Source organism: Pogona vitticeps, chromosome 2 (genome assembly GCF_051106095.1).
Source record: "Pogona vitticeps strain Pit_001003342236 chromosome 2, PviZW2.1, whole genome shotgun sequence".
Lineage (NCBI taxonomy): Eukaryota > Metazoa > Chordata > Lepidosauria > Squamata > Agamidae > Pogona > Pogona vitticeps.
The window spans coordinates 78,010,413-78,021,368 of record NC_135784.1 but is presented as its reverse complement, the minus strand read 5'-3'; positions in this window follow the sequence as shown (position 1 = coordinate 78,021,368).

Sequence of the window (10,956 nt, the reverse complement as noted above, 5' to 3'; positions counted from 1 at the left end):
ATCTGCTTATTTCAAGTTATGGAACAGATTTAGTAAGCATATTGAAATGTGCAAAAACAAAGAAACATGTTGCAATTTAAAAAAAAACCCTAACATACAAATATTTTCAAACATTCTTAGACTCAGAACAAAACAAAAATTCCAAATATAGGAATTTAACAACTTGATAGATGTTCAACAGATGTAGAAATATGAAATCTGGGATAACCATCATCATAATAGTGATTGTATTCTTAAAAGATATATTAAAGCATTAGCCCGGTGAGAAAAGATGCCCACAGCATCATTGGGCAAAAGGCAACTTTTCTAAGAGCATTTCATACCGGGGGGGGGGGGGGGGGAGCAAGCAGGCCTTATCACTCAGAGCCCTCTTCCTGCAGATTTAGCCTCTCCTATCTGGGGAAGAGGCTGTTTCATCAGCTACTAGGGTGCCAGATCCCAAGTAAATCACTAATTGTCAGGGAATTATTACACCATCCTTGGGTTAATGTACTACCGATAACCCCTTTTGCCCATCTCTCTGTAGCATGACAAAGGCTTTTCTCCTGCTTTCAGATTATAGTCCTGCAATCATAAAATGATAGAAGGGACCTGTAAGACCACTGAGCCCAACTTACTGTTCAATTCAGGAATCCAAATCAAAGTGTTTCTGACAGGTGGTTGTCTTTCTTTCCCTTGAATGCCTCCAGTGTTGGAGTGATCACCATATCCTGAGGTAAATGGTTCCATTGTTGCACTGCTCTAACAGGAGGTTTTGGCTGATATTCAATCAAATTCTGACTTCCTGTAACTTGAGTCCATTTTTATACATCCTGCACTTTGGGAAGAGACCCCATCACTCCCCTGTATGTTAATATTTTAAATACCGTATTTGAAAACTGCTATCATATCTTCTCATTGACTACACAAAAGCCTTTGACAATTGTCCAGTCATGTCTGACTCTAGGGTGCGGTGCTCATCCCCATTTCCAAGCCATAGAGCTAGCGTTTGTCCAAAGACAATCTTCCGTGGTCACACGGCCAGTGCGTCTAGACACAGAACGCTGTTACCTTCCCACCGAGGTGGTCCCTATTTATCTACTCATCTTTACATGCTTTCAAAGTGCTAGGTTGGCAGGAGCTGGGACAAGCGATGGGAGCTCGCTCTGTCGTGTGGATTCAAACTGCTGCTCTTTTGACCTTGCAGCCCAGAGGCTTTGCGGTTTAACCCACAGCACCACCATGTCTTTTGCTAGACATATAACTAAATAATGTGCGGTATTTTGCTATTGCTTTTAGTATCTCTTGCTAATCTCAGCTCATTCTCAGTTTTAGCCTTCCTAACGTCATTCCTACAATTCTTTGCTACCTGTTTGTATTATTCCTTTGTAGCTTGACATTCCTTCCATTTCTTATATATATCTTTTTCTTGTTTTCAGGCCTTCTCTGAGCTTTTTGCGAAGCCATATTAGTCTTTTTCTTTTACTATTTCCCACCTTTATTCTTGTTGGACTTGTTTGTAGTTTTGCATTTAAATTTCCTTTTTAAGAAATTTCCACCCATCTTGGACTCCTTTTCTTGTTAGGATCTCCTGCCATTGGATTTCTTCTATCACACTTTATTAAAATCAGCTTTCCCAAAATGCAGCGTACATGTGCAGCTATGCTCTGCTTTTGCTTCCTTTGAAATCAAGAACTCACGTATAATATGGTTACTCAGAGTTCTCCTTATTGCCAATTCATCCACCAAGTCATCTCTGTTGATTATAATCCTCTGCTAATCCTCTGCTTTCTTCCTCTACTTTTTATTGGAGAAAACTACCAGCAACACATGCCAGGAATTTCTTAGAAGTTCTGTGTTTGGCAGAATTTGCCTCCCAATATTTAATAAATAAATAAATAAATATTGGGAGGCAAATATATATCCCGCCCATCTAGTATATTCTACCACTCTGGGCGGCTAGATATTAGGGTAATTAAAGTCCCTGATTACATTGTGTCTCTTTGAAATTATTGGAATTTGTTTTTCAGATATTTGATCTGCATCTTCTCCATTATTTAGTAGTTGGTAGTAGACTGCAATAACCATGTTCTTTTTAATTTTACCCAAATTATATTAATCCATTACATCCTCCTGTATTTCTGTACAGGAATATGTATTTTTGACATATATTGCAATTCCACCTCCCTTTCTATTCTACCTGGTTTTTCGGAAAAATTTATATCCTTCAATTGCTGTATTCTAGTCATGGGAGTCATCCCACCAAGTTTAAGTTATCCCTGTTGTATTTACCTTCCTGAATTAAGATTTCTAGTTCTTGTTTGTTTCCCATACCCCTGGCATTTGTATATAAACACTGGATATTGCATGATTTGTGGCCTGGTTTACTTCTTACATCTTTATAAAGACTATTTTTGGACCCCATGAGAGATGCTTGCTCTGTTCCTCATACTGTGCATAAGCCTTCGTCTGTCTTTACCTCTGAATCTGTATCTCCTTCCCCCTCCCAATTCAGTTTAAAGCCCTCCTGGTGATGTTCTTTATGCTGTGGCTGATCTTGGGCAAAAGGATAGTAATGAACTGACAACCCTATTATCTACAATACTGTATTTTATTTAGAATGATCTGTGATCTTTCAGGTGTCATTGGATGGCAGCTTCCATCAACTTTAGCCAGCATAGCCAATGGTGAGGAAGGTTAGGAGTTGCAGCATAACAATATCTGGAGGACTACCATTAGCTACTGTGTCGTAGGACTTTATAGTGGGAAACAGGTGCTATGAATTGAAACCAGACATGAGTTGGAGACCAGTGAAGGTGAAAAATACACTCACTACATCTGGTCTCAGAAATCTCACTGTTACATTTATGCACTGGTTTTTGATTCTGGATCATCCTTAAAAGCAGTCTGATGTACAATGCATTATGTATGATAATCCAAACATGAGAGTACGGACTCGTTTGTGTCTTTGTTGCTACTCTCTGAATCCATTTTGTTTGTCTATATCTTTTGGGAAATATAGTGTCTGTAAGTGGACATTTTCATTAGTCTGTAGAATGGGGAGGAAGAGAAACAGAGAGTGCATAAGCAATGGTTTGTTCTGTCTATATTTGCTTTCACACCCTCTATTGGAATTTCATTTCTAGGCCGTGCAGAAATTTGTAGATAAGGTTTCTAAGGGAAAGCATCAATACTGCAAGCTAAGCTATTGTAGTTTGTAAAGCATTGAAATTATGTAGTGATCATTTAACATCACTGGCTAGTGCCAATAATTTATCAGCAGTTATGCAATTACTTCCTTCCAGGTTATAGTCCAGGGTGCCTGGGCAGTTTTCCATTATGATCACTTCTATACAGTGGGGAATCAGACTCTCAGGTGTTCTAACTTAGAGAACACCCTTTATTTCTGTTTGCTGATGCCCCTCTTAATCTTCACTATCTAAGCTCAGGCAAACATGTGGTATGGGCCTTTCATTTGGCCATATAGCAACAATATGGGCCCTCAGGTTGGCATCTTTGCTGTGTTGGTCTTCCTCTTGTACACAAGTATCATGGAAATATGCTCAGCTTGCTGGAGTATTCTTAATAGGAAACATAGTGGGACTTCAGAAAAACAAGTCCCTTCTGAATCTCATAATAATACATAGCATATGAAGCATAAACATCTGCTAGAAGCAGTGATCTGAGACAGATGGACCAGCTGTGGGGAACACAGGTCTATTATGACTCAGGAAACAGGACCTCCACTGCTATATATATTAAAAAGTGGTGTTGTATCTTTAGAGACAGTTCCTGTTTTTTTTTTTCAAGACCAGCTTGAAAGGCATTGTCATAGTATTCTGCACAGAATTGGGTGATTAGCTCCTGTTTTTGCCATTCATAAGCTGAAGATGAGAAAGGAGGGGGCGGGAATTGGTGGTCATTGCAGGGCTGTTTTTGACATTTAGGAGATACTTTCACAAAGAGAATTCAGCTTTGCCCCAGGTATTCTAGTTCAAGCATTATTCAGCCAGTCCTGGTTTCCTTAGGAAAGGTGTCTGCATCTCAGTTCTCTGGCAGCCAACAAGGCATAAGAAAAACAAACAGTATTTAAAAATATAGAAGGTAGGGACTTCCTGCTTGTATCAGCGAAGCCCATGTGCCTCAGTGTTCACATTTTCTCCTCAGGGATATGAGGAAGACAGCTTTAGGGGAGGAGGGTCTATTGGGGACTTTGTACAGCCTACAGAAGGCTTGGAGTTTGGAAGGATGATTCTGTCTGAGGCATTCCCCAAGGTTATTTAATTAACTGTGGAGCTATAATTAATTAATTGCACTGTGACTGACCAAATCCCTTCACAAAGAAGAAGAAAAAGAAGAAAGTATCACAGCACATTGAGCAATCACTGATCACACAAAATACTGAACTGATTTTCATAAAGCTACATGTAAACCTCTATGTTGAACTATCAGGAAGATTCCTACAGAATGGGAAATATGTAACGATCATGTCAGAATAAAGAAAAGGACAGGCGTTTTCTGAATGTATGTTTCTGAAGGTAGAGGAGAGAAGTTAAAATGGAAAGAGCTTTGTTTCCTGAACAGCTGGGTTACCCCTGGGAAATTTTAGTCCAACAGGACCAGAGACCTGCATATGGCACATGGTTATCAGAGTGTTTGGATGCTTAATGTCATATCTATTTAGTAATTACAGCACCAGTTTAAGAAATCTCAGATTAATATAGCTGAAATAAAATACAGTATTTGGATTATGTCATGAGAGAAATCATGACAGTTTGTCCAAATTTGGAATAAAAATAAGCTTAAATATACCATAATTCCAAGCTAGAAGGAAATATTTTAGCTATTCATTGTTTTAGGAAAGATAAAACATGGATCAGATATTCATCAATTTACATTTTATAATGAAACAATAGAGTTCTCCCAGTTAAGGGCTATGTAGTTTGTGGAACTGCATATTACAGAACAGTAGGAAGGGCAGGATCTGGTATGGGACTCAGAATTCGGCATCATCAGACAAACTGCCAACTCCAGTGTAGATAATGGAAGAATAGTGTGTGCATGCATATATGTGACATGTCTATTCATATGCATGTATGCACATGATTCCTGCTCACTGGTCATTATCTAGGCTTATGGAAATTGTACAGACCACCAAGGTGGTTACTCATGATCATTACAACTATACAAGTCTGTCCCTCCTTTGTTTCTCCCCTTCCCGGCAGTAGGGTTGGAAGTATATTAAATGAGCCCAAGTACAAGCAGACAATAACAAGACTGGGGGCACTGCTTTCATTCCTGCAGCTAAGGAATCACAATGCTATCTCCATGCTTCTCCTCTTTCCTCAATGTTTACCCATAAGTCTCCTTCCCTCTTTCCCATGCTTACTGGTATTTGGAGGTCACTAAGGAGAGAGAGAACTCTAGCTTCCATAATGCAATTTGTTCACTTCAGCATAATCTAAATCCACTAAAAATATTTAGTGGACAGCAAAATTAAACACCATAAAGCAGTGTTTCTTGGAATCCCAGGACTTTAAAGGATGACATTTGGAATTTTGATGGAACCTGATAACAACTTTAAAATCACAAATTGTGTGGGATAAAAGAGGACTTCTATCTGTTCTAACATGGCAGGTAGCTTTCCTGTTGCTTCCATCAGTAGCAATGCAAAGAGATTGCTCAGTAAATCAGCAGCAGTGTATGTAAGGTATACAGTAAGTAGTTTGAAATGAAACTGTAATTTACTTAAAATATATACTTTAATCTCTGCTGGTTATTAATCATCTTTTTCTTCTCTGAAACCTGTATTTTACAAACTAAAAAACCAGCTTCCAGTTTGAAGAGAAAAGATACTGTTTGAAGATGGTATAAGAAAAAAAGGGCCAAACAAATCCTCCAATATAAAATTTCTACCTCAGGTGAAATTGTTTCTGTGATTCTGAAGATGTTATAAATGTAAGAATCACCAACGTATGCATGGTAAAGGAAAGAGGAGAGAGAGAGACTATCATAAAATCCTAAACCCTCATAAACTCCTGTCACCTTGGGATGCGACCACTTCCTTGGGATGTTTTCTGCAAGTAAAGGGCGCAGTTCAGCTTAACACAGATGCAAATAACTCATCTTGAAATTAGTGGAACCTAAGCAATTAATGGTGCAATTAATGGAGTGTGAGAGAGGACCACAAATGTTGCAAAGAGATTCTCCCCGTGCTCTTGAAACACCACTGGTTCACAATTACTAATTTTAGCAAAACCTAAGCCTATATTGAACAAAAAAATCTTACGTTTATGCACACCCATGTGCACGTACACCAGACAGCATACTTTGCATACAAAGAATAACTAAGCTGTCTCATGCCAGTGCCTGAGTTCCTGTTAGCTGGCAAACAGGAGGCAGAGGAAGGGGGTAGCAGGTGGTGTTGCCTGAGGCCTCTACTGACCTGTGAAAATTGCCAGATCACTAGCTGAGGGAGGATGCATCTGTGGGTGGGGCTGCTCAAGGCAATGTGGTCCCCACAGGGAAAGTCAGAGCTGCAAATCATTAACTGGAACTGGAATTTTTAATGGGTTGCACTTGGATCATTACCAATTTGGCAAGACTACTGGGAAGCTGATGAGAGATAATGATTCGGCTCCAGAGAGCTTATTGCATGAGCAGAAGGCCTTTGTGTCCGTTTGCAAGGTGTATGTTGCCACAACCATTTCTCTGCCTGAGGTGCACATAGTTAAATGCTTAGGTTCCACTAATGTCGACAAGGTTTGACTCCAGAGGCCTGGAAAAGTCAGCACAGGGGATGAAGATGTTGGGTGGAAATCTTTCGAACCAGGCCATTATGAGAAGAGCACCTAAGGCAGTGCAAGTTGTCGTGCGTGTGTACCTGTTGCCCCAATTTAAGGTCCCTACTTGTTATAGATATTTTATATGTCGGTATTCCCTTATTAGCTTTTAATTTTTTCTCCTTCCACTGGATCCTAGGCTCTTAAGAATAAAAATGCCAGACAAATCCAATTTTTCCCAAGCAATTAGGAAGAGATAAAGAAGTAAAGGGAAGCCACCCTCACCCCCACATTTTGCCATTCTAGAAAAAGCACTAAATTAAATCATCAGTTGATATTCTGAATGTGTTATTTTTTTTTCATTAACCAAGTCATATTCTTGGGCATCCCTGTTTGGGAACCCAAACTGGATATCTCACAGTCCCAGCAAAAGTTTGGATTCAGAGTAGTTTTCCCGTAAGAAGACAAATATCTTTTATTTGCATAGGAGCTGTTGATCCAATGTAGGTTCTTTCTAATACACAGTGGATTACTGCAACCCTCAAGATGTTTTTGGACTACAGTTCCCATAAGTGCTTACTATTGGCTCTGCTGTCTATGGATGAGAAGAACTGTATAGACCAAAAAGGCTTAGATCAGTGGTTCCCAACCATGGGTCCTCAGGAGGTCTTGGACTACAACTCTCAGAAGCCTTCACCACCAGCTGTGCTGGACAGGATTTCTGGAAGTTGTAGTCCAAGAACATCTGGGACCCAAGGTTGGGAACCTCTGGCCTAGAGGGTCATGATGGCCCAAAGCTGCTCTAATGGAAGGGGCGAGATGATGGTCAGTAAAGCTCCTTTTCCACTGAAGCCTTCTGCAACTCCTGCCTGGACATTCTGAAAACTGGTACTCCAAGCCTCAGAACAATTCTGGGAGAGTGCATGGGAAAGGAGGTGATAATTTCTTCACCTCTTTGCTCAGGAAGAGCCTACCGAAAGTTCAACTCCACTCATGAGAATTCTGCACCTAACCCAGCATCCCATGGATCCAGAGTAGGTAAAATGATATCTACCTTGTGCTAGACCCTCTGTTGCTAAAGGAGACCACAAGCTTTGGAAGAGTTTTGTTTCAATTTGTTCAGTATTTGTAGTTATTTGATTAATGAATCAAGGTGCAAAGAATGTGCACAGTATAGAATATCAAAGCCTTAGGACCGTGACCTGCTTTGGCCCAGCCCTGTTGAACCCAGGTGTGTCAGCTGTTACACAGGAATCCATCTGCCTGGAAAGAACTCATGTCCTTTGAGAATACCACACACTCTCCCTATGGCAAAAATAAAAACAAAAATAAAAAAAACTCCTCAGTCTATGTATGTTAAAAATATTTTACAGTTGATGGGGAAGTTTGGTTTGGACATTTCTTACAGTCCAGCTGAAAGAAATAAGAAGAACAGGAATGGGAGTGATATTCACCAGTTCCGTTCCACTCACTTAGGCTGCAGTTGAATGTTGCCTGATGTGCAGTACTGAGTACAACTGAAATTGCTTTTGAATAAACATGCAAAAGTCCTGAATCCAACCAAACTTCATCAGGATTTTACATGGATTATCAAGATAACATTTGGAAAGTGCCTTGACCATACAAGTGCACTATATACGTATAATAGGGTGTCCTCATGTCACTTCCAGCCTATGCTTAGCAACTCTCCCAGGGTTTTCTAGGTATAAAATACTCACAGGTGATTTTCCAGTCTGTCCTATTTCTGGCAGTCCAGGACTGTGCAGTTTGCTGAAGGCCATACAGGCGACTGAACATACAGTATAAGCAACACATGCTCTGGGTGATCTTATCTAGCCCCTATCCCAGGAGGCAAATGGGAGAGTCAAACTTCCAGCTACTGGCTCTGCAGTCATTCACTCCAATATGTGAGCACTATATAAGGTTATTCATTACTCTTCCCCCCCCCCCCAGAACTGGCTTAAAAGAGAGCTGTATCTTAGCTGTCTTCATTTTTAATTCATGTTATGAGCTGCTTTGGGAGTGAATGAAAGGTGAGATATAAATAAATGCGATAGATAAAATTAATTACTGCATTTAGAAATAGCTGCTTGTTTCCTGAAACATTCTCAATATATGGTGTCATTAAAATTATATGTTAAAGTTATTGAAAATGTTTCTACCTCTTACTGTTGAATAAAATGTTCCCAGATTAATCCTTTCAAATACAGGACCCAATGTCTAAATGATGCATATATCATATGTGTATATATGATTTTGGAGGAAAACATAACACATATCCTGCACCTACTTAATCTACCCCAGTGTTCATGCAATAGCATAAATGGCAGCTGCAAATTGCAGCTGCAAATCACTGCTAGTTAACAAGTCACTTTTTTGTTCCTCAGCCTCTGTGCTGCAAGGTCAGAAGACCTGCAGTCGTAAGATCGAATCCACGCGACGAAGTGAGCTCCCATCGCTTGTCCCAGCTTCCGCCAACCTAAATGCAAGTAGATAAATAGGTACCACCTCGGTGGGAAGGTAAACAACGTTCCGTGTCTAGTCATGCTGGCCATGTTACCATGGAAGCTGTCTTCGGACAAACACTGGTTCTATGGCTTGGAAACGGGGATGAGCACCGCGTCCTAGAGTCGGAAACGACTGGACAAAATTGTCAAGGGGATCCTTTACCTTTTTACCTAACAAGTCACGTTTTTGTTCCTCAGTATGCATCAGTTCACATAACTCATGTGCAAAGATGGATAGAAAGTGCAACTTTTTAACCAGTGGGAATCTGCCAATCTGACGTACTCATTGCATATACAGTGCTGTAAATAACCAATGGGATTCTGGCCATAATGTTTCAATAGGCAGTTTATTAGAATAATACTTCAAACCCATTTAAAAGTGTCACAAGAGAAAAAGAATTTCTAAGAAAACAAGAAGCACCAGCAGCAAAAGAATTGGCATATCTGTGTTTATTCCCTGGTAGGTGTGCATGGGATCACAGCATGAAAAATTGTCTTCTGGCAAAATAAACCAGAGCCTTATACACACCTTCAGGTTAAAACAATCTTTAAGTTTATGCTTTAAAAAGCCTGTTCATCTTTAAAAGGGCTATGGTCATTTTTTTGCGGCAAGGTTAGTATTACAGTTACATCTTTAGAAATTTCTATAGAGATAGCTATGTTTTTGGAAAAGTCCATGCAAATCATCCCATCTTAATCCTTCACTTCGAATCAGAGGTTAATTTTGCTCCAGATGTTTAAAACTGTTTCCCAGATGAAATTATCCACCCTTGACTGGAAGCCAGTAGTTTTCCACAGCGCAAGTGTCCTGTTATGGTGGTGGATGTGGTAGGAAATTGTTTGCTACGACCTCTATAGCCATATGGAAGAGTTAGGAATGAAGCCTTGGAAACTTGCTTCAGAATCTTATACAGTGGTGCCTCGCATAACGATTTTAATTGGTTCAAAAAAAAAACGTTATGTGAAACATCGTTATGTGAAACACCATTTTCCATAGGAATGCATTGGAAACCGGTTAATCCGTTCCAATAGGCACGGATTGCCGTCCTTAAGCGAAAAAACCCATAGGAAACATCATTAAACGATACAATGTTTCCTCCATTGGAATGTATTGTAGCTGACTCAATACATTTCAATGGCTTTGCGAAGTCAATTTTTGCAAAATTAAGTGTGTCATAAAAGGGTCAAAAATGGTTTTAAATGCTTGGATTAGCTTCTGCACCCTCTAAAACGGATGCAAAAGTTAATTTGGCTTTGATCTGACTTTTCGTTAATTAATGGTGAATTTTTTCCCCCCAACTTTTGACAGCTGTCAAAATCTGACAGCTCCATTATTTCCTATGGGGGAAGAAAAAATTCACAAAAAATTAATGAAGACTCAGCAACTGTTCTAAATTCTTGGGTTCGTTAGAGGACCCCCTGTGTGCAAACCTGATTTGGCTTTGATCTGAACTTTCGTTAATTTTTTGTAAATTGTTTTCTCCCCCATAGGAAAGCATGGAGCTGTCAGATTTTGACAGGTCCATTGGTTCCTATGGGCCAAAAAAAAAATTCACAAAAACTTAACGAAAAGTCAGATCAAAGCCAAATCAGGTTTGCTCATGACTTAAGGGGTCCTCTAACGAATCCAAGCATTTAGAACCGTTTTTGACCCTTCTAAGACACTTTTTTAATTGGGAAAAAAAACA